This window comes from Hylobates moloch, unplaced genomic scaffold (assembly GCF_009828535.3).
Source record: "Hylobates moloch isolate HMO894 unplaced genomic scaffold, HMol_V3 SCAFFOLD_10, whole genome shotgun sequence".
Taxonomy (NCBI): domain Eukaryota; kingdom Metazoa; phylum Chordata; class Mammalia; order Primates; family Hylobatidae; genus Hylobates; species Hylobates moloch.
This window is the reverse complement of record NW_026652285.1, coordinates 90,610,692-90,637,189: the sequence shown is the minus strand read 5'-3', so window position 1 is coordinate 90,637,189 and position 26,498 is coordinate 90,610,692.

Genomic DNA, 26,498 nt, shown 5'->3' with positions numbered 1-26,498 from the left:
TTCTGAATATCTCTAAATCTTCGAAGATTCTTTAGAAACATTTTATTTAATATCCATGTAAAACGGCTTACACTACTTTATACACATTGTTGGGATTGTAGCGTCTCTTTGGTCTATCCCAAGAACATTTCAGTGAATTGGCATGAGGAAGGCCGGGGTAGGTTATGCTACTGTCAGCTTCTTCAATGACAAGTCTTGACCCTCACACTTAGTTCTTGTCTCTTCTTCGGAAGAACTTTGTAACCTAGGTACTTGGTGCAGAAAGGGCTCAATCCTTTTGTGTATAATCCACGTGAAGAAAAGTACCTCAACTCTATTTCCCTGACTTACCTATACTGTCTGCTCAGGTCTTCAAATTAGATTTCCCCAGTACTTATGTCTGCTTCTGTTCCTTCGGGGGTGCCAAGGGCTTCATATAAGCTGAAGGCTGATCCAGCCTTCCCTCTTTACTCAGATGAAAAAATTCCATACATCCTTCAAACATCTGTTAAAATCCTACTTTGTCTATAAAACATTTCTTGGCATTGTTTGTTTTCCCCTTTTCCAAGTTCCAATATTATATTTGGTGCTATAAAATTAAGCAATTAATTCCAGTTTACATATTCTTGTTCTCTGTCTTTCATATGTGCCAGGAGGCAGTGAGATGCAGAGAGAGAGAGAAGGAAAGTAGTCCTATACAAACCAAGTCACATTCAACCTCTACCTGAGCCTTATGCTCGTTTCCTGATAATTAGGGTCAGCAATACTTATTTTATAAAACTATTGCATAGTTTATATTGTGCAGCCTATGTGAATGTGTTTAGCATATTAGACTAAACAATTGTCATTTTGTATTATTTTTCTCACTTATATTTTTGCATTCAGTTCCACCTAAGTGCTAAACTTAGCATAATACCTAATATTTGTAGAGCACTTTATAATTCATATACTCTTAACAATCTGGTGAAACATGTATCCAAACCTCACTTGATAAATGAAAAGCATGATGAGATATTGAAAGGTTAAATACTTTCCACAGATCACAACATTTATGGGAAAATCTGCCAACATAGCCCAGTCCTTGTTGCCAGGCTCCTTTCTAAATATTATACCAAATATTTTATGAATTGTTTATTAGCCATTTATCCAAAATCAAAGGGTTACCTTCTATAAGCCAGGCTCTCAGCTAAGCATTCAGGGTACAGTAATGAATGAGAGACTTAAACCGTGTCCTTATCGAACTTAGATTCTAGCAACTGGAACAATGTCTAGGCAAGGTTGGTAGGAATGGATCCATTTATGTTGACGTCAACCTTATTCTTGCTGACTCCAGTACTATGGAGTATTGCTAAAGAGTGATGGGTTAACCTGAGTCAGCAACACTTCCAATATGTGTGGTCCTTATGATCATTAGTTCTCACTGACCGTATCAGTGGCAGGACTGAAATTAACTTACCGTTATGTCCATCAAAACTGCAACCTTATCGTCATTAGCACTTGTCAAAAACTTCCAGAAGCTAAGCACTATAACAAGACATTGCTAAGATTATTAGAAATAACAATCATTAGCTCTATCTTCTTTATAAGAGAGTGATTCTTTGGTGCACAGAAAGATCTCTCATATAGTCTCACTATCCCTTGGTCGTCTTGACCTAGATATGTCCTCACTTTTGGTTGGCATCTTGTTACAAGGTGGCTCTAAAGACCCTCAGCAATGGATCTCAGACAGTGGACAGCCTTGTCTTTACTGCTATAGTGTGGTGTATTGAAAAGACTATGAGATGGAGGTTTGAGTCTGCCTCTCCTCAATCCTGTATTTGTTCCAAATCTGGTACACTTGTGCTCCCATTGAGGGACCAGGTTTATGCCTCAATGCCAGCTTTCCACCATATGCTGGCTAAAACTTCAGTAATCCAAATACAGGAGTTTTCTTGATCTACCTTCAAGTACTTGCCACTTCCCACATATGCCCATTCTTTATAATTTATACCAGCTTATGCATGTTTGGGATCAAGGTGTTTGTGGAAATCTTTCTTACCTTTAAAGAAACTAACAATGCATCCATATTATTTTTCCTATCTATGACCTAGTTTGCTTTTTTCTTCTTTCCTAAAGCAGAGAGTTTCTCAGGGCACTTACTCTAGCACATTTTTGGAAGACTAAAGCCAGTATGGGCATTTAGATCATTTAGATTCAACTTGACTACTTAATATGGGCAATTTACTTGCCTTTTTAGGTTCTCACTAATCACAGAAGCAAAATGATAGGATTTAGCTAGCATCTTACATTCTGAAACTATTTGACTAACAGTAACAATTGAGGAAGTGATAGTGAAAAAGTACATTGGTACTTTCATAAGAAAATACATTTTAATAATTTAGAAGTTGCCTCACAACAGGAAATACCCTGTAGCTCATTCTTAATAATTTTTGTTAGGTGCTTCTTTAATGAATTAAAGGGCTTTTGCATGTTTTCTTGTGTGCAATTTGACTACTGTAATTGAAACTCCTCTAAATAAGACTCCTCTCATCTCAATTTAAGTTTATGTGTAGCAGTTTGTCTGTAAATTAATTTTATAATTACCAAATTAAACAAACAAACAAACAAAAACAGCTAGCAGTGGTGATAATAGTACAGGCTCAATTTTCACTTTTCAATGCTTAAATTATTAAATTTTTAAATTTATATTATTGTTTAGACCCTGAATATGTATTTTCATACCTGTGTACGACTACATGACTGACTTTGTACATCTGCCCAGTTTGACAAAATAGTTTAAGGGGGAAGCTTGAGATGGGGAAATGCTGAGATGTTCAGACAGGGACATAGCTCAACTTTTGAGCCACTGTGAAATACAGGGCAGTTTGGGTCAAATTTGTCATTAAGTGTGTATTGATAGTGGAAGTTGCTCACACTGAGGCAGAAAGAAAATATAATCCATGTTGGGGTGGGGATATATTTCTGAAACCAATGATTACTGACAGTAGTTTAGGAATGATAGGGTGGGGCCATCTTGAGACTCTAAGCAACAATAAAACCTGTTTACCCAGCTGAGTCAGTGCCACAATAGAACAGAGCCCCTGGAGATCAATGAGCATATGGTTTAATCAGCACACTTGGAGACATGGCACAAGAACGGTCCCTGCACAGCTGGTGTGCTCAGCACCATACTGAGATGGAGCAAAGTAATCATTTTGTACACAGCTTGGCTCTTCCCAGCATCATTTCCCCATAACATCCATCTAAGCCAGTAAAGCTTACAGAACCAGGATTCATCTGTAAGATTCACAAGGATGGAGCCTGTGCCAACTGCCTCCAGGAAATCATAGAGGACATCATCTGATGCCATGTATGGCACCATTCTGGAGGCCCATCCTGTACTAAAAATAATGCAATTGGATGGATGATAAATAACTAGGGTGATTTCTATTTCTAGTCCATTTCTCACTTTTTTTTTTTTTTTTTTTTGACCTGCAAACCTGTATCCACAACAGCCTCCTGGAATCTTATATGGAACATAAATAAAATTGAACTAATAATATTCTGTTCTATGCCTAGTTTTGCTCCCATGTTCCCTGGCCCAACAAATGGCAGGCCCATCCTACTTGTTTCTAATGCCACACTTTCTCTTCACTGTGTAAGCTTCAGGAAAAGAAAAAAAAGGACTCTGTTGTATTCACTGTCATATCTCAGGAAATCTAAGGAGATATTTGTTGAATGAATTAATGAATGAATGAACTATCAGAATACTGGAAAATGCTGCATGCAATATAAAATTTCATTAAGAACATAAAGTAAAGTAAGAAACGGCAAGCATGTAAGTTTTATCTAATGGAAATTATACCAATCAAAGAAGAAATAACCCTCCTCTGTCTATGCATGAATTTTCTATTGCTGTTGTAACAAATTACCACAAACTTAGTGGCCTAAAACAACATGTTTTCAGTATCTTATTGTTTTGGAAGTCAAAAGTCTAAAACGAGTCTCACTGGGCTTAACGTGTTGGCACAGCTACATTCATGTCTGGAGGCTCCAGGAGTGAATCAATGTTCTCGCTTTCCAGCTTCTAGAGGCTTACCCATACCCCCTGGCTCATGGTACCCTTACATCTTCAAAGCCAGCAGTGGCTCAACAAGTCTTTCTCATGCTTTGATCTCTCTGGTTCTGACACTCTGTCTCCCTCTTCTCCATTTAAGGACGCTTGTGATTACATTGTTTTCATCCAAATAATCCAGGATAATCTTTTCTTAAGGTCAAGTGATTAGCAATGTTTAGATGTTCATCTACACTCTTAATTACTCCTTTCCATGCAACATAACATATTCACACATTCTGACTTTTAGGACATTAGCATTTTTGTGCAGCCATTATTCTGTTCACCACAGCAGACTAGACTAATAATCACAAATCTCAGATCATCCTGTAAGAAGCAATTGCCCTGATTATAAGAAAGATTGATCAAATATGTGTGTTCTATAATCCCTCTTCCCATCTTGGCATGTTGAAGTAAGACCTATTCTTCAAGGATTACCTTAAATTCCTCCTTCTTTAAGATTATTTTCTCAGTTGTCCCTGTGGGCATATCCATCTGTTTCTCCTTGAATTTCCATTGAATTTTATTTACGTGATGAGTCATTTTAAAGCCTGTATAATGGGTAGATACACTTATATAATGTATCTCTTTTCTTTGAATGTAAGCTTCTTGAGGACAAAATTCATTTCTGAACCAATATTAAGATAAAACTTCTTCATAATACCTTTGTGACTTTAAGATTTCAGTTTCCTTGTATATATATAATCCAGTTTTCTCATAAAAATTATTAAGCACATATATAATCCTGGCACATGGTGGGGGGCGGGCTGCTCAATGAATGTCATTTTTCTTCCCCAAATATATACGTGATGAACTTGCACACGATTGTGCCCTATCTGCATCTATTTATTTTTCCTGAATGATTATGGTCTCCAGAAACGCAGGGACTCTGTCTTTCACATTCATTGGCATGTTCTCAGCCCCAAAGTGCCTCTCAACAATATATGTTTGCTGAATTAATGAATAATACAACAGTGAAAACAATAGAAATGATTCTCCATCTTCCAGTTGTGTGTTTCTCTTAACTGTAAGCCTTGTCACAAATTTCCCTGGTTTATCTAGCTCAATCCATATTTCCAAACCGTTCACTCTCATATACAAAATAAGGCCTGACAAAGAAAAATTTTTGCATAGCGAGAGCTTTAAACTCTTTCAAGCTGCTTCCACCACTCCACCCTCTAGACATTCACTTTTCTCCCCTATGGAAATGCAAAGACAAAAAGAAGTGTAATTCCTCAAATGAATCATTGATATTTCTTCAGAGTGATCTACTCTATTCTACTTGTTCTCTTAATTTACTTGGTTTATACCAGCTGATGACAGAAACCCATTGTTTTGCTGAAACATTAACTTCACAAAGTCATTCCGCTCCCATCTGCAGAACTAAAATTAATGATTCCCTGTGCAACATCTGTTTAATTAACTATCGGCACCATAGAAGAGGCATGCAAATACCCCAGCGACTAAATCAGGCTCAAATTAGGGAAATACGATGTTAAATTGTATCAGGGAGAAGCCGAGTTTATCCTTCCAAGCACTGGCATTCATTATCTTGTAGCCACCCCATGCATCTTCATAATGAAGTAGTGTCAGCAGTGCCTGGCTGTAAAGTTCTCATTTAGGGACTGCATGGGTCCCTCTAGTAATGCACTGGAGGGGATTAAGGAAGAGGGACCTGGAGAGCCCCAGGGGTAGCACATCATCCCGTCATCTTTGTTCCTGAAAAGAGCAATGGGGTTTCAATTGAGCATGTGCAGGCTGAGGAATTCTGGGAAATAGCAGTAGTGTAGAGAAAGTGGCATTTTTGAGTCATTTCCATTAGTAGTGCTCCATCTTCTCTGAATCCTTTTAGCTCCATTTGCATAACTATTTGCATTGATCTGCATAAGCAAGAAACTTGTCTGGCTACTTCAGACATATTGGAGAATCTCTGTAGTTTATATTTCTAAGAGAAGTCATTTAACAACAATCTGTAAAGAACGTACTGAATTGAAAACAGTACTAGGCACCAGAGAAAGGCAAATTAGATGCAGACCTTGCTCACCAAGAATTTACACCAGACAGAGAACACTGTAAACATTAGTATAAGCATGTGTGTACTCATTTGTGCATATCCAAATAAAATTAACTAACACTATGCTAGTTCTAAAAATGAGAATGAATAAGCTGAATATGATCCTATTTTTACAGAGGTTAGCTTCTAGTCTGTCTACACATGACAGCAATTAGAATACCAATTCAAATATAATGAATAAAGCAAGCAATATTATAAGAGAAATATAGATAGGCTGTTGTAATAATTCAGAAGGGAGGGCATTACGTTTAATTTGGGAGATGCTATAAAAGAAAGTTCAGAGAGTAGATGTTCCATTAGCTGCTTATTGAAGGATTGTAGAATTTGCACATGCATCTATTTGGAAAAAGAGCAATTTAGAGGTAGATCAAGGGGGAAAACCACTGGGAGTAGTGAATCATGTCATTTTGTGGATATAAAGAATGCTTGAGAAGAGAAGTTTCTACTTTCCCCTGCCTGCATATTCTCTGGTCTGAAATTGACCTAAAATAATGAGAGCTGGCCAGGTAGTACTGAGGAGAACTTTATAACCTATGGGTGCCTGATGTCTCCGTCCTTTGAGTTTGCCACCCTGTACTGACAAGAGCACCTGGCCTCCCTACTTATACCTGACAGTATGAACAGTCTGTTTGTCTGACTGACATTTTCTCTCAGACCCTGGTCCTCAGGTTCTGCTTTCACTCTACACCAGACTTTGAACTTGAAACACAGCTTAACTCATTGGTTCCTAATACCCAATCTCAGGGCCTGCCTGACTAAAATTCACACATGTCTCTCTTAAATGATAGTATTCAGATTTGGATGCAATTTTCTCCATGTTAATTACTTGACCAACACAGAGGATGGTGATCAACACCACTTCTTAAACTTTAGTTGATTCTGAAGTGTATTCTTCCACCCCTGAGGAAGACCTACTGAAAACAAGATTTGAAATGTGAAAGGGGAAACACTCTTTTTGGCCACGTATTAAGTGTGGATCAGAAGAAAACAAGATCAGCAAAAAAGGAATTGAGACAGTTGGGAATTGAAGGTCAGGCCTATAGCTCTTAGGAAAATAATACCCGTCCATTGCACAGACAGCCCAGGGTGCAGTGATGTGTTTGACTGGACACCAGCAAGACATAAATCTGGCAGCTGATTCAACAAATTTTCCACTTTGTAGGGTTTTTTTTGTTGTTGCTATGGTGACAAATGTGGTGTGAAATTGCAAGTTTGCAAACTGTACAGTCAGGGAACTCCTGAAACCAAGGGCCTGGCAAAGCCACAAGATGTGAGGGAAGCAGGGGAAACAGAAGAGGAAAGAGTTGTCCAAAAATTATCATGTTACCGCACAGGAGTATCCTCATGACCTTCCCTCTCTACAACTGCTGCTAGTTCCTACATCCAAGTGGCCATGTGAGACTGAATATTAGATGCCAAGTTCACACATGTGTTAGGTAAGTCACATGCAAAAATGAAGAATGTCACAAAAGTTTCCAAGTTAATTTTTTAAATGAATTTCTGAAATCTGACAGCTCTTAGCAATGAAAAAATGTCCTAATGAATTAACATCATTTCATATTGTGAGTTGTGATGTTGTTTAGTTTTCTGTTGCAGGCAACAGGAGATCTTTTTCCCTCTCTCTCTCTTTTTTTTGCTCATTCTCCTGCTCTACAAAACAATGAGTTCCATGACTCAATGTGAACACACATTCCACCGAAATGGGTCAAGAGGCAGAGAGTTTTGGTGAGTAGGCACCTGGGCTCTAATATTAACAGACTTGGACTTTGGACTCCAATCCTGGTTCTGTTGCTTATTCACAATATAAATTTAAGCAGTTGATCTGATCTCGCTAAACTTCAGGTTTTGGTTGTTTTGTTTGTTTGTTTGTTTTTTTAATTGGAAAAAGAATGAAAAAAAGTACATACTTCATGGCATTATTGTGAGTATTAAAAGAAATACGAGTCACAAAGCCCTGAGTAGGGTTTGTCATATGATAAACCCTCAATAAATTTTAGTTATTATGGTTACTATCGGCTAACTTCTGGTACAATTTTTAAGGGGTGTGATTGTTGACTTTCTTTTTTAAATTAAATGAAAATTAAGCTTCATTATGCTTCATGGGAAAAAGAGTAAAAAGAGAGAAAATGGTTAAAAGGGGTTTTATTTTACCTCATTTGCAGTAATGAATAAATGCAACTCTTCAAAGTAGGGGTGCACCAGGAGTGATAATCCTTCCAGATGATGGAAGGAAGTCCAGAATAGCAGATAAAAATAATTTCCAGCTCCAACAGGGCTACCTAGAAAAGGTGCGCACATTAAAAAGTGTCAGGAAGATATCCATAGAAGAAACCAGGGCACAGCCTTGAACAATCTAGAAAGCTTCCTTAGAACTCCAGGTACTGAGGCAGATATTTGACCTCACAGCAATCTATCTACAGGCAAGTTTCAGGACAAGCTCAGAGCAGCATTTAGAGCAAGTTTCTACAAACTGTGTACAGAAATACAGAAAAAAAAAAAAAAAACCACGACACAATGCTTCTCTGAGAGTGACAAATATGGGTCTAGTCCTAGAAGGTAAACATAGGAATAAACACATAACACCAAATTCTAAAAGGGGATAAAAATGTCTAAATGTTGAAAATGCTCCAGAAATATTGAAAATATGTTGTACAAGTGCACACATTATGAAGTAAAAGTCATATTTCTGTTTTATATGACTGTGAAAGATAGAAGTAGAAAGCAAAATCATAGAAAAGCTATGAGTGCAACAATCGCACTGTCTTATAAGGGGATCTTCTTCTCTGACCATGTCCAAAGACATTGGGATTTCCAGTAATGTTTGTCACACGATTTCTGTTGAATGTTAGGCTAGTAATGTATAAAGACCTGGACTCATTATAGAACTCAAAGTGGTCTTTTTACTAGCACTTTAAAGTACTCAAAGGGGGTTTCCTCTGAAGAATAGGGTGAAAACTGAAGTTGGGGCATGAAATCAGGTGTGGGCTCACAGAAACTCTGGCTTGACGTTGATTTCCAGTGTGCTAGACTTAAGCTCTTTAACTTCTTCTAACAGAGGGTATGGGTGAGTCTAAAGTCTGCAGTCACCTGCATATTTTATGGTTCCCTGTACATTATATTAGAACCAGAAGAAATACCAACACAGATATATTCTTGAAATCCTATATTTAAAGTATTTTCATTTTAAATTTTTATACAAAAATTTCTTTGAAAATCAAGTTATATAAACATGAATTTTATACAAAAAGCCATTTATATCAATACAACCATTTCCCTAAAAGTTTATCTATATAAGATTTAGAACTTAGGTGCAGCAAACCACCATGACACATGTATACCTATGTCACAAACCTGCACATTCTGCACAGGTATCCCAGAACTTAGAGTAAAATAAAAAATAATAATAAAAGGCAAAAAATCCTTTTTATTTCCCTTTAAACCATTAAAACAATTTTTATCTTTAAAAACAAACAACAATAATAACAAAAAGATTTAGAACTTACACCCAAAGTACACAATGCAATGAAATTGATGCCATTATATAGACACGTTTTTAATTAACTCAAGTTTATTTATCTATTTTTTTATGAACAGCTTTTTAAAAATACACTCAGAGAACTCCGTGACTTTAGAAACAAATTGATTTGTGTAAATTTTCATCTCAGTGAAGGCAAGATGGTCTTCCTCTCCCCCTTTCGTCTCTGCCTCACCAATGTTCCCCTTATAATAGACCCTGATTTTTGCTTCAGATTATGAAGGCTGCAGTCCTGGATTGGTAAGTAATACAGAACCAGAGAAATGGCAGATAACTCTTAGGAAAAAAAAGTCACCATGAAGGGGACTACATAATTTTCTTGCTCTTGTTTCTCAACTTTTGAAAGGCAGGAACATAAGAAGCTAGGTATCAGGGAAAGAGAGCTAGCTTTCTTCACCTTGATGGGCCCTAAGTCAGTAAAACAGGAGGTAAACAGCATTACCGGGGCAAACAGCATACATCAGTGTAAGAATCCTATACAGATGTAGAATAGACCTAGGCCAATGGCCATGGATATTATTAAATTAAGAGAAGACACAGAAAAATCTTTCTGAAGATAAACATGAAAGGTTTAAACCAGGCAGAGGTTCGAAAGCTGAGAAGAGTGTTATACTGTCCTTGGAGAGATGTAAAATAGTAGCGGTCCTATAAAGTAATGGTAACCTTAAACTTCAGAAAACAAGAAGTTCTATTTGAATTACTTCCACTGGTATTCTCCTTCTTATTGGCTCTATTTATTTAGCAATATACAAAACAATGACTATGATTTCGATCATGTGAAAGATTGGTCTTTGAAGCTCATGCAGGAATTGTCATTGAGAAACATGCTTTCGGAAATGGGGTGTTTTGGTTTGTGTTTTGCTTACTTCTGTTGATTTCCCCTTCGAACAAGATATGGATCTTAATTATTGTTTTGTTAACATATGTGTGGGAAGTTTAGTGAGAGAAAACAGAAATATCACCAAGAAGTGGGAAGAACTCCGATCAAATTATTCTTTCCTTCCTTCCTTCCTTCCTTCCTTCCTTCCTTCCTTCTTTCCTTCCTTCCTTTATTTTTTTTTACTTTTAAAAAATTTTCTTGAGTCAGGGTCTCACTGTGTCATGCAGGCTGGAGTGCAGTGGTGCAATCACAGCTCACTGCAGTCTGGACCTACTTGGGCTCTAGCAATCCTCCCACTTTAGTCTCTGGAGTAGCTGGAACTACAGGTGAGTGCCATCATACCTGGTTAATTTTTTGGAGAAACAATGTTTTGCTATGTCACCCAGGCTGGTCTTGAACTCCTGGGCCCAAGTGAGGCACCCTCCTCAGCATCCTAAAGTGCTGGAATTACAGGCGTGAGCCACTGTGCCCAGTCAAATATTTCTACTAAAGAGATTTTATCCAGAAGATTAGAAGCTATTGCGTTTCAGTGTCACATTAAAGCACTGAATGTAGTGGATAAATATTTTAAAATGCTGGCATTATTGTAAGGCTTAATGTGTGTTTAGGAATAGGTATTTTGGTCATGTTCGTGTTTAAGATCAAGATCCCAATTATCATGAGCTACTGCTAACAGGCAAGGTTTTTTGAGAAAACTTGTAGCTAATATACCTAAATTTTATTTAAGATCTACTCACCCCATAGTTGCTAATTAATAACGAATGGGAAATAAATGACTTTTGGTAACAGTTTACTACTTAATGGTCACAAAAAGACATTGCAATCACTTACTAACCTCTATTTTTAATTGTTGTTTCAATAATTTCGGCAGTTTAAACTTCATTTAAGAGAGGAAAGATGAGCCAGTGGGGTTTTACATATCTTCTGTGATTGATGCAACATTCAGATAAGGAGATACTAAGACATTTAGTACGTGTCCAGGACATCGACCTTATACACATTGTCTCATTTAATCTTCACTCTATTTATTAGGCATGATTTTCTCTTTTACAGATGAGAAAACAGAGGCACACAGAATTAGTCTACATTACTTGGCTAGTAAATAGAACCAAATTTGTATTAATCCCAATCCTTAGCTCTTATCTACTATACAATGCTACCTGAAATAATAATTTATTGAGTAAGTGATATTATTAAGTAAATCAACAACCTTTATTAAGTAAGTGAACAAGCCTAAAATTTGATATATTTGTTTAATAAAACTATTAAATAAAAAATATTAGGCAGCGTTTTCCAGTACCAGCACTAGACTAGGAATACAGAAATCTGAGCTGCTGTCAACACTGAGTACCTTTGATAAGTATAACTATCTCCATTGACCTCAGTTTCCCTATAAATGAGAAGATGCGCTAGATAAACTCTAACGCACAACATCTGGTTGACAAAAAGTTAGTACCTTATAGAACTTGAGAGGCTTTACTTCCACCTGAAGAACGCTGAGTTGGGATTGGGTTTTACTTATGAAACCATGAATTGCTCACATGCTGGTACTAGAGCCCTCTTTGATTGGTTATTCAACTATTCCAGAAATCTGCATTTAATGTCCCATCATGTCGTGTGTATTGTTTAAGGGTAGGAATCTCATCAGCACTTTTTTTCTCTAATAGAATTTCAGAATTAATACACAAATATCTGTTAAATGAAGGCTTGACTGTGAAATGTGCTGTTTTTATGGAGCTCCATTAATAACCACTGATGTACTAAAAATATACATTTCATATAATATAATGGGTGCTATTTCATAATCCAGGCTTCAGATATTCTAATTGGACTTTCTATAGATTATGTGAATTATGAAGAGTTATAAGCTTGACTATATGTTTAATTACTCCAAAGACTGTGGTTACCAAAATATGCTTGAGTTTGTTTATACTAGGAATGACGAATATGTGATACATTGGTCTCTGCTGTCCCACCTGTGCCTGTAGTGGGCATTGTTACTGGGTCATGGTGCATATGCATTATCACAGTTACTGGTACTCAGTAAAGAACTTCAAGCTTTTCACTACCTGTTGTTTAGAAATGGCACATAAATTGACATGTACTTGCCTTTACTAGTCCAACACACACAAAAAAATAACCCACATTTGACTGCAGCCACAATATTGGACCAGAAGTCCTTTCTTCTTAAGGGGTCACTTTTAATAAGCATTAAGAATCAGAGTATCAGACTCTTATCTCTTCCAAAGAACTGCATGAAATACCTGGAAAGTCACTATGAAGAATATACAGGAGCTAAGTAGCTGTCCACAGCTTGAAATTTGCTATTGGTCTTGTTTAAGGCACTGGAGACATTTTTCTTCCTGGTGGGAATTATAAACCTGGCACATACCAGGGGAGTCATAAAATCCTCTCTCGTATCTTTAATCAATCATGACTAGTATATCTACCATACATTCTGCAAGTTTAAAATAGAATAAAGTCACATTATAATCTTTCTCTCAGCAGCTAGACTGCCTTTCAGCACAATGACCCACACTCTATGGCTGTATTAACAGATACCATCTATTCTTTAATGGAGCTCAGCCATGGGGATTAGCTACCTGTAATGCAGTTTGGGCTGTCAAGCACTCTACCAAACTGCTAACACATTACAAGTTATAGGCATCAATTCTTTCTAAGTGAAAAGGCATTTCACATTCAAAACACTTCAAACCTAATAACAGGAAATTATCATGATAGATCCCCTTCAGCTGCCGAAAGGTAAAGAGATGGAGAGAAAAAAGACAGGCACCCAATCAAAAAATTCATGTCAATTCTTTTTGATCTACCTGGGGCAGATTAAACCTGAGTAGTGGATAAGGCTGTCAAAAAGATTGCAGAAGCTCAGCTGTGGATCAGAAGTGTTTCTGTTTGATGGGAGGAGGAAATTCTAATAAAATAGAAATAAAATCCAACAAAAGGGAGATCCCAGAGTGGCCTGGGCAGTCCAGGAAGGCCAGGTAACATACATCACACTTAATTGCTCTCATGTTCAGTGTTGCACCAGGACATTGAAAACACTCAAGAGAATCTGACCTGGAGCAGAATCTTGGAAGAGAGATCCACAAAAGCAAGGGAAGCTGAAATGTTCTCTCCTCTATTCCATTTCATAGGCCCTTCTAACTATGGTCAGGCTGTCAGTTGGTCAGAAGCTTCCATTGACTTCGGAGTCTGGCAGGAGTCAGAGATGCTTATATTACCCCATATTTGGACCATGTGCCAAAATTAAGTGTCATCCTGCTGTTATTTCCATGTGATTCAATCACATTCATTCCATCATTCATTCACTGTTCAATTCACTTACACAATTAGGTATCCAACTTTGGTTCTATGTTCGTGAATTCACTGGATGACATGGAGGAAAGTTTAAGAGGCTTTCATGAAAACCAAAGGAATATAAAACACACCTGAGCAAAACTAAACTATTGCTTTCCTGTCTCACCACCACAGAGATAGAATAATGTTTATCATATTTCACCATTAAAAAATCTTCCAGTTCAGGTCTGGCAAATACATTTCAACTATTCAGTTGAAGGCTTGGGTTGACAAGGACGCTGAGGCCCAATCTGTGCTTATTGAGAAAGGGAGTTGGAACTCACTCCGACGTCTATGGAGGGAAGAAAGAAAGGCATGGAGCACTCCTGCTGACTCTTTGCCATCTCTAACCTAATTAGATTTCCATTTTCAGTTCCCTTCCTTTTAAACCTTTTTTTAAAACCACTACCAACTTTATATATCCCATCATTGGATGGCTGGATGACCTCGAGCAAGTGATTTAACCAATTTTAGTTTCACTTTTCAGAATATTTAAAATGGGGCTGTAGCACAATGCCTTTTTCTGTTTTTTGTTTGTTTTTTGTTTTTCTTTTTTTTTTTCAAAAATATATTTATTCAGTACCTTCCAGGCACTTACAGTTCTTATGGAAATAAGAGCATGTTCCATAGACAAAGTCCACAACCTCATGGAGAGGGACTGACGGTAGTCAAAATAATTACACCAATATATAATGTCTAAATAGATTCCCGGTTAATTCAATTCTAGCTAAGTGCTGCAAAGGAAAAACACATGTAATAAAAAAGTCATACAAAAAAAGAAACTCATTACTATCTGGGATGGGGCAGAGGGATGGCATTGAGAAAGTTTTCCTGGAACAAATAATGTTTAAAGAGATTTGAAAGACACATAGACATTAATTAGGCAAAGAAGCTGAAGGAACAGCATGTGCAAAGCCCTGAGGTGGGAAGGAGAATGACATTTTTAAGAAATAAAGATTGGCACAGCTAGAGGCTAGAGAAGAAGGGAAAGGTGGCATGAGGTGAGGTGCTGGATCATGTAGGGCATCCCAGGGCATGTGGAAGATTTTGCTTTTTATTCTAGTAACAATTGGAAAGCATTAAAGGATTGTAAGCAGGGGAGAGCTATGGTCAGATATACACGTTGAAAAGATCACTCTCACAGGATTAGAAAGATCTTATCGGGAAAGGCAAGAAGGGAAGCAGCAGGAGACAGTATTAAGTTTGTTTGCTCATTTGTTTGCTTGTTTTCCCCAGTAGTATGGGGAGAAATGACAAGATTATATTGTCGTTTTGATTAGACCAGCAGTTGGGCTTAAGGGTAAAAATTGGTATGAAAATTGATGTCCAAGATGAGTCACAAAAGGACCAGGTTTATAATTTTAACATACTGAAAAAAATTAACATTTATTTTACTTACTCTAAGCATGACATTATGCTATGCTGTGAACCATCCAAATTCTGGTCTTACTTAATTCTTATAAATGCTGTAACAGTCATTATTATAATATTCAATTTATAAGAAGGGGGGGAAAAGCCTCAAAAATACCCTGTGCAAAGAAGAGAAGATCAGGCCTGTGCATTGGGAGATAGAGAGAATTAAAACCAAAACAATAGCAGCACTGCAGCCCTGCTCCAGTCTCCTAATTCTGGAGGATGCATCTCCACCCAGTCACTCTGGAACAGGTCCTCCCTGCTCACACCCTCTACTCTTTATCAATGCCTGCTCATCCTCATATCCTCTGAGCCACCGTGTCAGATCAGCTACCTGAATCCCCATGCTTATATGCTAGCCCAGCTTCCAGAAGGAGACAATGTAGATCAGGAAACAGACAGGGGGGATGGGGTTAATTTTTCTTAGAACTCGTTTTCTGAAAATCCCCAGGACTGGAACACTGGTTCCGTTTATTTTGTCATTCATCCAGAAGCCTGAAGGGGAGGACACATTTTCACCCCTGTCAAAAAAGGGCTGAGGAAACCGGGGCTATGTAACCGAATGAGAGGATACAGTTTAGGAGCCTCTGTTAAGACTGTCTCATTAGTCATACAGCATTTGCACATTGATGACTGAAGGCAGAATATGACCTTAATTACATTATTATGCTAAACATAATGCTTTCCTTGAGGGCCAGGGGACAAATGGAAAGGAATGGACTCAGCATCTTTCAGCCAAAGATGGAAAATACCAAGATATTTTATGACAGATAATTAAGAAAGAGGTGGCTAGCGAGGGGAGGAGGGAGGCATGGAAAAGGAAAACAAATCATGTATCTTGAGTGTATTTTGTTTCCAGGAACTAAGGAACTGAGTTATGTATATGTATATATTTTATACAAAATAGTAATGATACCAGTGAATTTGTATTACAAATAGCTAATAAAACAAGAATAAATATGTATATCCTAATTATTTGGAGTTTTCAAAGCACTTTGACACAGGAAATGCACTATTGTGTTATGGTTTAAGGAGGCTAGTAAAGCACACATCTTTCTTTCCCGTAGGTTCAGAAATAACAGAGAAATAGCCCCAGAAGCCAGATAGGACACAAAATAGAAGTTCCTTGTTGTTAAAGCAGTATTGCAGAATGTGTTTTGGGTCTGGGGCTATCATCAAGCTTCCTACTAATGTGCATATCCCCACACTCTACCATCAACCACCTAAGTACAAGCAGAGGGGCTGGAGACAGGGGAGTTAACTCATAGGGAGCCTGCAGGCATGATCTTCCAAGGAGCTCCTTCTGTATGGAGACCCTTTCTCCAGTTCATTACTCCACCGTGCTTCCTTCTGTGGGGAGAAGCCAGCTGGGAGAAGGAGCCTGAAGTGCTTCAGAAAACAGAAGTTCCATCAGGAAAATGTCAAGATATGAGAATAAGGTTCTTGTGATCACGCTGCAAAGTTCAAAAAGCAGGGACTTTAGAGAAGAACAGACAAGGCACTTAGGTTGTTTCCTACATTCCCTAAACAAATCAGTAGTCCTCATTCCTGTTTATAAATAAGGAATGCTGTTTTCATTGAAAATTTCGATGTTTTGTGCATCATGGAAGCTTTGTATTAATTTAGATGTTTAATCTTTTTATTTTGAAACTGTATCAACATATTACTATATAAAATATAATTTATCTTTATTACTTTTTGTTGCACTAGCATACTATCTGCACATAGGAAGTGTTCAGCAAATGTTCTTGAGCATATTGAATTGTGTAATAAAAATGATTCCTATACACAAGGATCTATCAATATAAAATAAGACAGTGTTTTGCAAAGAATGGTATGAATTTAATATGTAGCAAATGAACTACTGGCAGTATTCCAAGTGATTTGAGGTGATATATTTTAAATATTTATAAATGTAAATAATATTTTAAAATTTTGATAGTCATTGTGATAAGATTTCACATATGTACATATATATGCTTATAATGCAATATGTGCACATAGATAATTACATCAAATTTTTAATTTAGCAGATAAGACTAAGAATGAGGCTTAAAGAAAAAATGTTTTTAAAAGTTAGTAAATGTAAAGAGACAATCAGGTCAGTAAGCTATGGACAGCACACAGATTGGGCAAAATATCTAAAACAAATGCACAGATAACTGAAACTTGGGAAGCTCCACAATAAACACAAACACTTTAAGGTCAAACTGAAAAAATTATAATAAGTACTCTACTAGATGCAGAAAACATGGGCAGCAATCATTGAGAAAAAGGGGAAATTAATAGTAACAGGTAGGGATTTGGGAAGACTGTAAGGAGGAAACAATTATTAAACTAGTCCTTGAAGGTTGAAAAGAATGTCAAGATACAGATTTGAGGCCATTCTCTAAAAATGTTAAGTCCAAACTGCAAGCTGCATTTTATTCTGGTGTCTAACTCTGTTTCACTCAGCTGGCCACATCTCTATGCCATTCATGAAAAGCTGGATACGTTTCTAATCCCCATGAAGAATTATTTGTGTTGCAGTTTAAGGTCACAGAGCTGATGACAATAATTTCCCACCTCTCCTTTAATATTGCTTGACTGTCTTCTAAATTTGTTGATGATGCATTTATAGCTAAGAACTCAATTAAGTGTGTTCATACCCCACACAAGTGTGATCAGCAGCACCTGGAAACAATAACAGTGCCTCCCCCCACATACACCCTATTTCTTGTAAATTTTATGTCATAAAATGAAAGTCAGTTACAGATCCCTTAAATGGGGGTTGTAATGGGAGGAAGAAGCAGAGAGCTCTATCTGGACTGAAGAAGATAAGCTGCATAAATCAGCACACCTTGCAGCTGAACATTTCTTTAAATAGCTGAACAGGAAAAGAACATGCTTGTTCTATTAATATCAGCATCACTCCCTCCTGTCTTTAGTGGAAACCAACCCAAGATGTTGGGTGGGGAAAATGCCTCTATCTCGTGCCGAGGTGCTATGCAGCCAGCCATGATTGTGCATCTGTCAATGTTGCCGTATTGAAATTGTCCCTGGGGCAGAACTTTTCCCAGAGTATTCTTGGAATCAGTCTCCCCTATATTCCTATTTCATCCAAATTTATGCATTTTGCATTTTAGTCTAATAGGTTTTCTTTCTCTCACCTGAAGACTCTGAGTTGACAAAATCTGAGGGTTGGTTTTTTTTCAGGTGGGAATATGCAAGGCCACACCTGGATAAGGCAGTAACTGTCTCAGTTTTAAAACGTTTTCCCCTATGCCTATAGAGCCTACATAAATTTTAATTTAATTTATATGTTATTTTATTTAACATACAAGAAATTTGTTGCAGAAAGAAAAATTCAAGATATATCTCAGCAATAAGAAAAATAAATAGTCAATATCACACAAACCAAAGATAATAGTTTTGGTGTGAAGATATCCATATTTACTATGCCTTGTGCAAAACACCCTATGGTTGGATGTGTTCCAGAATTTGTTTACATTTTAGAAAGTTAATTTGGACTGTATTCATTATATGGCACATCACCAGCAGCAGATTCTGGGGAAGAATTAGTGAAAATGATGAATATTCACATTCTGTAGGACCAAAGTTTATAAATAAATTCATGTCAGTTCAGGTTAGATTTTGTGGTCAAATGTGTTTGGCAACAAATATAAAAAATACATTTAATTTTTGGAGTGCTTTGGATTTGCAAATTGAACATTGATGCTCACACTATTACTATTCTCTAAACTGCTTTTCTGCATAATAAGTATATTATGAACAGCTTTTAATGTGAAAAAAATATACATCTCCATCACTGAATATTAAATTTTCACTGCTAAAAGTTTAATACATACATATTTTTAAATGCAAATTATACAGAAATGCAAAACAAAGATGCTAAGTACCATTTCATACCACCTCCAGAGATAATCACTATTAGCCAGTATATGCCCTTCTTATCCCTCATTTTATTCCCACACAATGTTATACAAAATTATTTATTTAAAATATTAGAATAATAATATACATGCCATTCTGAAGTCTTGTTTCTCCTGGTAGTATATTTTAGAAATACTTTCATGTTATTAATATAGATCATCTTCATTCTTATGAATGACTTCATAATAGTAAATTTAATGGACGGATTTTCTCCCTCCCTCCTCTCTTTTCATTCCATTCTTCTGACAATTATTTATTGTTTCTAACACTGTTCTAAGTGCTAGGAATGAAGAGAGAATAAGTCTGACCATTCTTGAATTTAGCATACATAGGTTAGGAAGGAGAGAAAGACAATGAGCAAGACACAAAAGCACAGTATATAGTATGTTAGACAATAAGATGGAAACTGAATCATTAAGAGGTTAGGAAATACCAACCTGGGCTACAAAATTTAGGTAGGATGTTCAGGGATGCAGAATAGCCACCCCTTAAAAGACAAATTTAGTGAAGTCTTAAAATAAAGGGTAAGTGAGGATGTGAGGCAAGCAGATATCTAGGGGAAGAATAGAGTCAAAACAAAGGAAATGTCAAGTGCAAATATTTTGATGCAAGAACAAGCCTGGCATGCTGTGGTAACAAAAAGGAAACCATCATGACTGGAGTCAGCTACACAGAGGGAGAAAATAGCAAGATATATCAGAGATGGAATGAATAGCCAGATTATACTGGACCTCACAGACCATCAGAAAGCATGTGAATTTTACTATAAACAAGATGATAAGTTTTTGGAGGATTTGAAGAAGAGCAATGAAGGATGCAAACTTTATTTTAAAAGGATGTCTCAACATTTAATGCATTGAGAATATAGAAGAGTGAAAGAGCAGAATTTAGAAAACTATTTTAGGAGTTGATTACATTATTCAGGTGAGAAATGGAAGTGGTGAGAAGGGTTCAAGTTATGTACACATTTCAAAGGTGTCAATAACAGGATTTTTAATGGAATGGATAGGGTGTGCAAGAAGAAGAGAGATGTCAAGCACCCAAGATACATGGCTTGAGCCTTTGAAAGAACAAAGTCGCTGTTAGCTGATATGGAGAAGTATTCTGGAGGGATTGGTTTGGGGGAGAATATAAGTAGTTTTCATATGACCATATTAAGTTTGAGATATCTGTGGCACGTTCAAGTGGCAATGTCAAATAAGCAGTTGGACTGAGAGAAAGGTCCAAGCTACAGGTATAAGTTTAGGAGTTATCAATATTTAAATAAGCTTAAAAGGTATGAAACTACATAGCATTCTTAAAGATAGAGTTAAAATTAAAAAGAAAGGTTTTATTAAGTCACTGTCCAATTTTTTGGACATACAGTTGTTTAGTTTTACCATGAATATAAAAGTGGAAAAACTGTTCCATGTGTATATTTGAACACATGTCTGATTTTTTTTTAGGTCAACCTTCTTCATGCATAATTGCTTGGTCAAAGACACCTGTAAACAGATTGAAGTAAACATGGTGAATGATGCATCACTGATGGGGGTACATTCCTGTTCTGTGAACACAAGGAGTAGGGTTTATGATGATGTCTGAAGAGTTGAGGACGGTTTCTATGAGGAGACGATGTTTAAACCACATCCTAAAGGCTGCAAAAAATTTTGCACATGACAAGTGGTACAATGGGAAGGCACATTCAATGTACAAAGGAACATAATATGAACAGATATGGCATGAGGAAGAAATATGTAAAATGTTCTATAAATAACTAAATGTTCACATTAAGGAAGCACATGCAATCTGGAGAGCAACACAACACAGAAGTAGGAGTTAACGTTCAAGGATTTTACATTCCAAGTAAATTTTTATTACGTTCTGGAAACATAATACAACTAGAGTGCAGAGATATCAAGGTATCTAGGCAAGGGAAGGTAACTTCATTAAATCTCTATTTGTGCAAGATAGTACTAAACAAAATGTACCTCCATTGGAAACATGATGGGTTAGATCCAGTGGAGAAGCACTTGATCATGGAGGGTCCAGGTTTTAGGCTCTTGGAGTAGCTGTGTTCAGAGATGCAAAGAGCAGTGTTAGGGCTAGTGGAGAGGAGTGCATTGACTTGAGCAGTGTTTGTAACATTACATCTGGACCTGACCTTTCATCAATGCCCATTCCTCAGCACACTGAGCTGGAGTTTCCTGCCCCGTCCCAGTGATTCAGTGCCACTCGTGGCCAAAGCAGGTGTCTTAAATTTAAGAAAAATTATTCTGATGCATGAAGTGTCTGAATTAGAGACATGATTTCTGTTTTGGAAGTCAGAGCTTTATTTTCAAGCACTTATAGTAATTATGAGAGGCAATTTGTGCAATCGAGATAATTCTGGACTGTGATCCTAGTCAGGACCTTGCCCTGCATCTCCCATTTACTATCTATATGATTAGCTTCGATAAGTCATCAAGAGTGTCTGAGCCTTCTTTTCTTCACTTCTGAGATGTGTTCTATGAACTTCTATTTCAGGTAACTTTGTTGTAGGAATTAATTGGGATAAACATATGGATGTTCCTTGTAATGAAGTCTACAAATATATGGTATTCCACTGAACAAGGCTAAAAAAATTATTTTAGACACCTCAAAATTTTTTTGGAACAAGGTAGTATATCAAATAACAGAATAAAGTGCTGGCTAGTGGAGGTTTTCAGGGAATCTGATTCAATAAAATACGTGAATAAATTGCTAGTGGCATTATGGTTATTGCAAGTAAATGTTAATTTGAAACACCTTGTTCACAAATTTTGAAATGTATATCCTTCTAATACTATTACATTATTTCTCTTATCTAACCATGTCTTCATAGACATGGTAAAGTAAATTTTAATGAATTCTAACAAAATCTGAATTAATGACTTTTAAATATTTAATCAGCCCATTTTGTGGACCGACATTTTTATGTTGGTTAACTTTCTCTTATAGTCTTATTTCTTGCATGTTAATTTTTTGGAAGGCAGTCTTCTTCTGAAACAGAAACTTACTCTAGGAAAGTAAGACCTTCCAACACAGAGGACAGGAACCCTCTCAATTTAAAGATGTAAAGTAGATAAATTCAGATGGTATATGGAGAGAGATAAGAACCAGAAGTTTGAGTTGGGTTTTCTGTCTCTCGAAACATAGCAAAGTCTAGTTCATAAAGGCTCTTTTAAAGGCCTGCAATCTGGCTGTTTCTGGTGTGCAGTCTATGACTCATACTCTATTTGCTTTTTTGTTTGTTTTTAAAATTTTATTCAACAAACTTACAATAAGCATTGGTCTAGGATGAACCATTAATATCCCTGAATATGTAAAGACAGTCTTTCCCTCAAAAGTTGGAGCTTCCTACTGTCTTCCATAAGATTATAAATTCTTGTAGAGGGAGAACTATATCATCCTACAGCACATAGCAAAATAATGAGACTATATTAGATGCTCAATAAATTATCCCTGCTCTTTGTTGATACTAAAGATTGACAAGCTTTTCCTGCTTGTGAATTAACATACATCTCTAATTGGTTCATGATCCTAGCAGCATTCATGAAAGGGATAATCTATGGCCTTTTTATGTTAGCTTATATATTACCCATTCTTCTTCAGGCACTCAAATGGCCTCAATTCAATGAATTTAATGAATTCAATTAATGCTTACTAAAGATTATTTTTGAATAATATTTATGCAATATTAGGGGGAAAAACAACTTTAAACATTTTTCCTGACATCAATAAGAACAGAACCTAGTGCGGAAAACTTTTCTTGTCACCTAAAACAACACTAAATGTTAAACACTCTCCTGCAGTCATAAAGGTATTCTAGGAGACACAAAATAAAACGGGGGCGGGGAGGACAATTAAATGAGGTCAGAACCAGTAAAGAAGATAATGTAGCAGATGCAGCCTGGAAGCTCTTGACTGAAAAAGCCAGGGTAGGGCATTGTTAAGCCTTTGGACTTTTGGAACTTTCCGTGATTAGGTTTAAAATCCCTTCTCAGCTCTGGGTAGATGTAGGTCAAGTCACTGTTCCTGCCTGGACCTCAGTGTCTTCATCTATAACCTGTAGATTATGGTCATCCCACCCACCTATGGTTGACATAATGTTAAACGAGACAGTGTATTAGGTGCTTATTGCACTATATAATGTATATTAAAAACTAAATAAGTCGAACTTATTGATGTTGCCTTAAATTGGAAAATCTTACCAGTTGGTTTATCTTCTATTTTCTCTTCGTATGTTGCAAGACCTTTGCCCTTCCAGCATTGTGCTAGGATCAGAGAAGAAAATATCAGACAAAGCCTATTTTTCTTGCATCGTCGAACCAATGCAGAAGAGAGGAGTTAAGAAAATGACCCAAGGAAACCTCTCTGCAGGAGATTCCCAACTCAGTTTGGGGGTCTTGTAGATGTTCAGAACACATCTCAAAGTTTAAGTTTTGAGGATTTGGCTTCCTTGAATCAAAGAGAAACTCACTGTTTAGCATTCCGAAACCAGCTCCAGCTGTTTCCTCTTAAAACAAGTTATTCACCTGCTCCTTCTGTTATATTGATGGCCTTTGTCCCACTTTGATAGTGTGTCTGTTAGCCTGGGTCATGCCTCCTCTGTATTCTTCACAATACCAGAAACACTGCTGCAGTTCATTAAAAGTTGCAACAATTGGGTCTCCAGTCATTTGAAATCTTTGAAAAGTTTCAACATACTTATTGAACTTTTTCTTTATTTATAGAAAGGAAGAATGTTGAAAATAGTGCACATTCATTTACTCACTCACTCATTCACTCATTCATTCACTCATCAGGTAAAATGAGCCTCAAATGGAACAAAGCTCCCTAGCATTTGCCTGACATGATGGAGTTCGCAAAATGTCTCACACGTTCACATTTAATTCAATGATCACTATGTACTTGTGAGAGAGTATGGATAGGCAGTTCACTACCCTATCAGCTCCCACCATGCCTGGCACAGGGTAGATATATATTTGTCTAGTGATAATGGAAAAAAATCACTTGAATTCTCTGATTCTCAGTTTTCGTTTGTGTAAAAAGAAAATGACTAATAACATTGACCTCTCAGGACCATTCTGAAGATTCAATGATAACTTATAGGACACTCAAAGAACTGTGACTTGCTTACAGTTGAACACAAATCAGAACACCCCAAAGCAAATAAAAACTTTGAAATATGATTGATCAAATCATTTACTGATAAATAAGCCATGAAATTAACCCATGATGGATGAGTAAGAAAATGTCAAGTAACTTTAAAAATACAGAATTGTCCCAAATCAGTTCAGTAATCTAATGGAAGATAAAAATTTAACCACAGAAAAGAGGTATAAAAATAGTTTGAAAGTGTTCTGTAATGGAAATATGAAGCAATCATTTGACTTCTTCGGCCCAGGAAAGAACATTCTCTAGTCTAAAAATATCACCTGTCTGGTTCTATTTGCTGAAGTATTCCTATTGTGGAGATGGCCACATCACGGTCTATTAAACTCAAGCAATTATGTATTTGCATCATATAAACTCATCTGCCTTGTTTCAATCCTGTGCTGATCAAGCATACTTCCTGCTCATTTATCTTTCCACTTATCTGGTCCATAGGGAGAGAATGTACTGCCCAACGCCCAACCTGACATAAAACTCAATCTACTTTCGATTTATATTTCTCAGTGTAAATTGGTACATTGTTATTCTTGTTTTCTTCATCAGCCTCTCATGAGTTTTGATAGTGTGAGCCAGCATTCCTGTATCTGATAAACTCAGAAACACTTTTAACAATGAATTGTCTAAGACAGGCAAATCAAGAGTCTCTCCATGTATGGATTTGGACCTGGCAATGTGGTAGCACACCATGAGGTCTTGAATAACCAGGCAACTAACGTTTGCCAACTAAACTCCTCTGATGTCTTTATTTTTAAACTCTGTAACACCCAGTGGATGGTTGTTCTATTTTTCATGTTTATAGTTTACTTTTCCTTGCTGTCTTATTAAGGAGAAATTAATTTACTGGGAGATAAATTTATTTACTCCAGATTATGTAGTCAGAGATTCTGCTCTGAAAAAGGAAGATGAGAAACACGGCTGGCTTTCAGGAGTTCACAAATGAAAGAAAAAGGAAACATGCGAAAGGTGCTATGTTTCTACCTTATTAAATTATAAAATATGAAAAAGAAGTCAGATTCTTTAGATAAAGAGGAAATGTATAATTCAATTTATCTTCACTTTGTCTTTTCTCCACTGTTTTCCAATCTAGAATTAAATTAAAGAGAAAAAGTTTAAACTTGAATCTCTACCCAATGATGCTGAGTTCTAATGCTTACCGTATCTTCTCTACTTTCTTCTCTTGCCAGTAATGTATTTCTATTGAGGGCACAAGAATATTGTGCTACATCATACTAAATAAAGTCTGGCAAGTGACATAATTATTTACATAGACAATCCTAAGGTTAAAAATTAGCCATTAGAATTAACCAAAAATGTATTAAGCTCGAAGATAAAAGAATAAACATCAATTGCATCTTACATAATAGCAGCAAAAACTGGAAATAAAAATAAAACAATTCCATTTACAATAACATCATTTAAAAAATCAGGTATACTTTTAACAAGAGTTATGTAAGACTTGTACATTGAAACCTAAACAACATTGGTGATGGGAATTTAAGAACACTTAAATAAGTGGAGAGATATATGTTCATGGATGGGAATCTCAATGTTTTAAAAGTGTCAATTCTCCTCACGTAATTCCAGCAGATCATTTTGTGGAAATTGAGAAGCATATTTTTAAAATTATATGGAAAAGCAAAAGACCTGGAATACAAAAATCATCTTGGAAAATAACAAAGTTGGAACGCTTATACCACCTGACTTCAAAACTTCCTATAATGCTATAATCAAGATAGTGCAGTACTGAAATAAGGATCAGCAAGTAGGTCAATGGAACAGAATAAAGACTCAGAAATTGACACTTGTCTCATTATACCATTATTTGATTTTCAATAAAGGCAACTGAACAACCTAATGTAGACAAAAAGCATTTTTTCAAGAAGTGGTGCATCACGAGGCATTTATATGTAAAAACAATTTGCTCAACTACTTTACACAATACACAAAAATTAACTCATGAAGGATCATAAATACAAACATAAGAGCTAAAATATCATAAAGCTTTTATAAGGAAGCATAGGAGCAGATTTTCGCAACATTCAGGCGAACAAATGTGGTT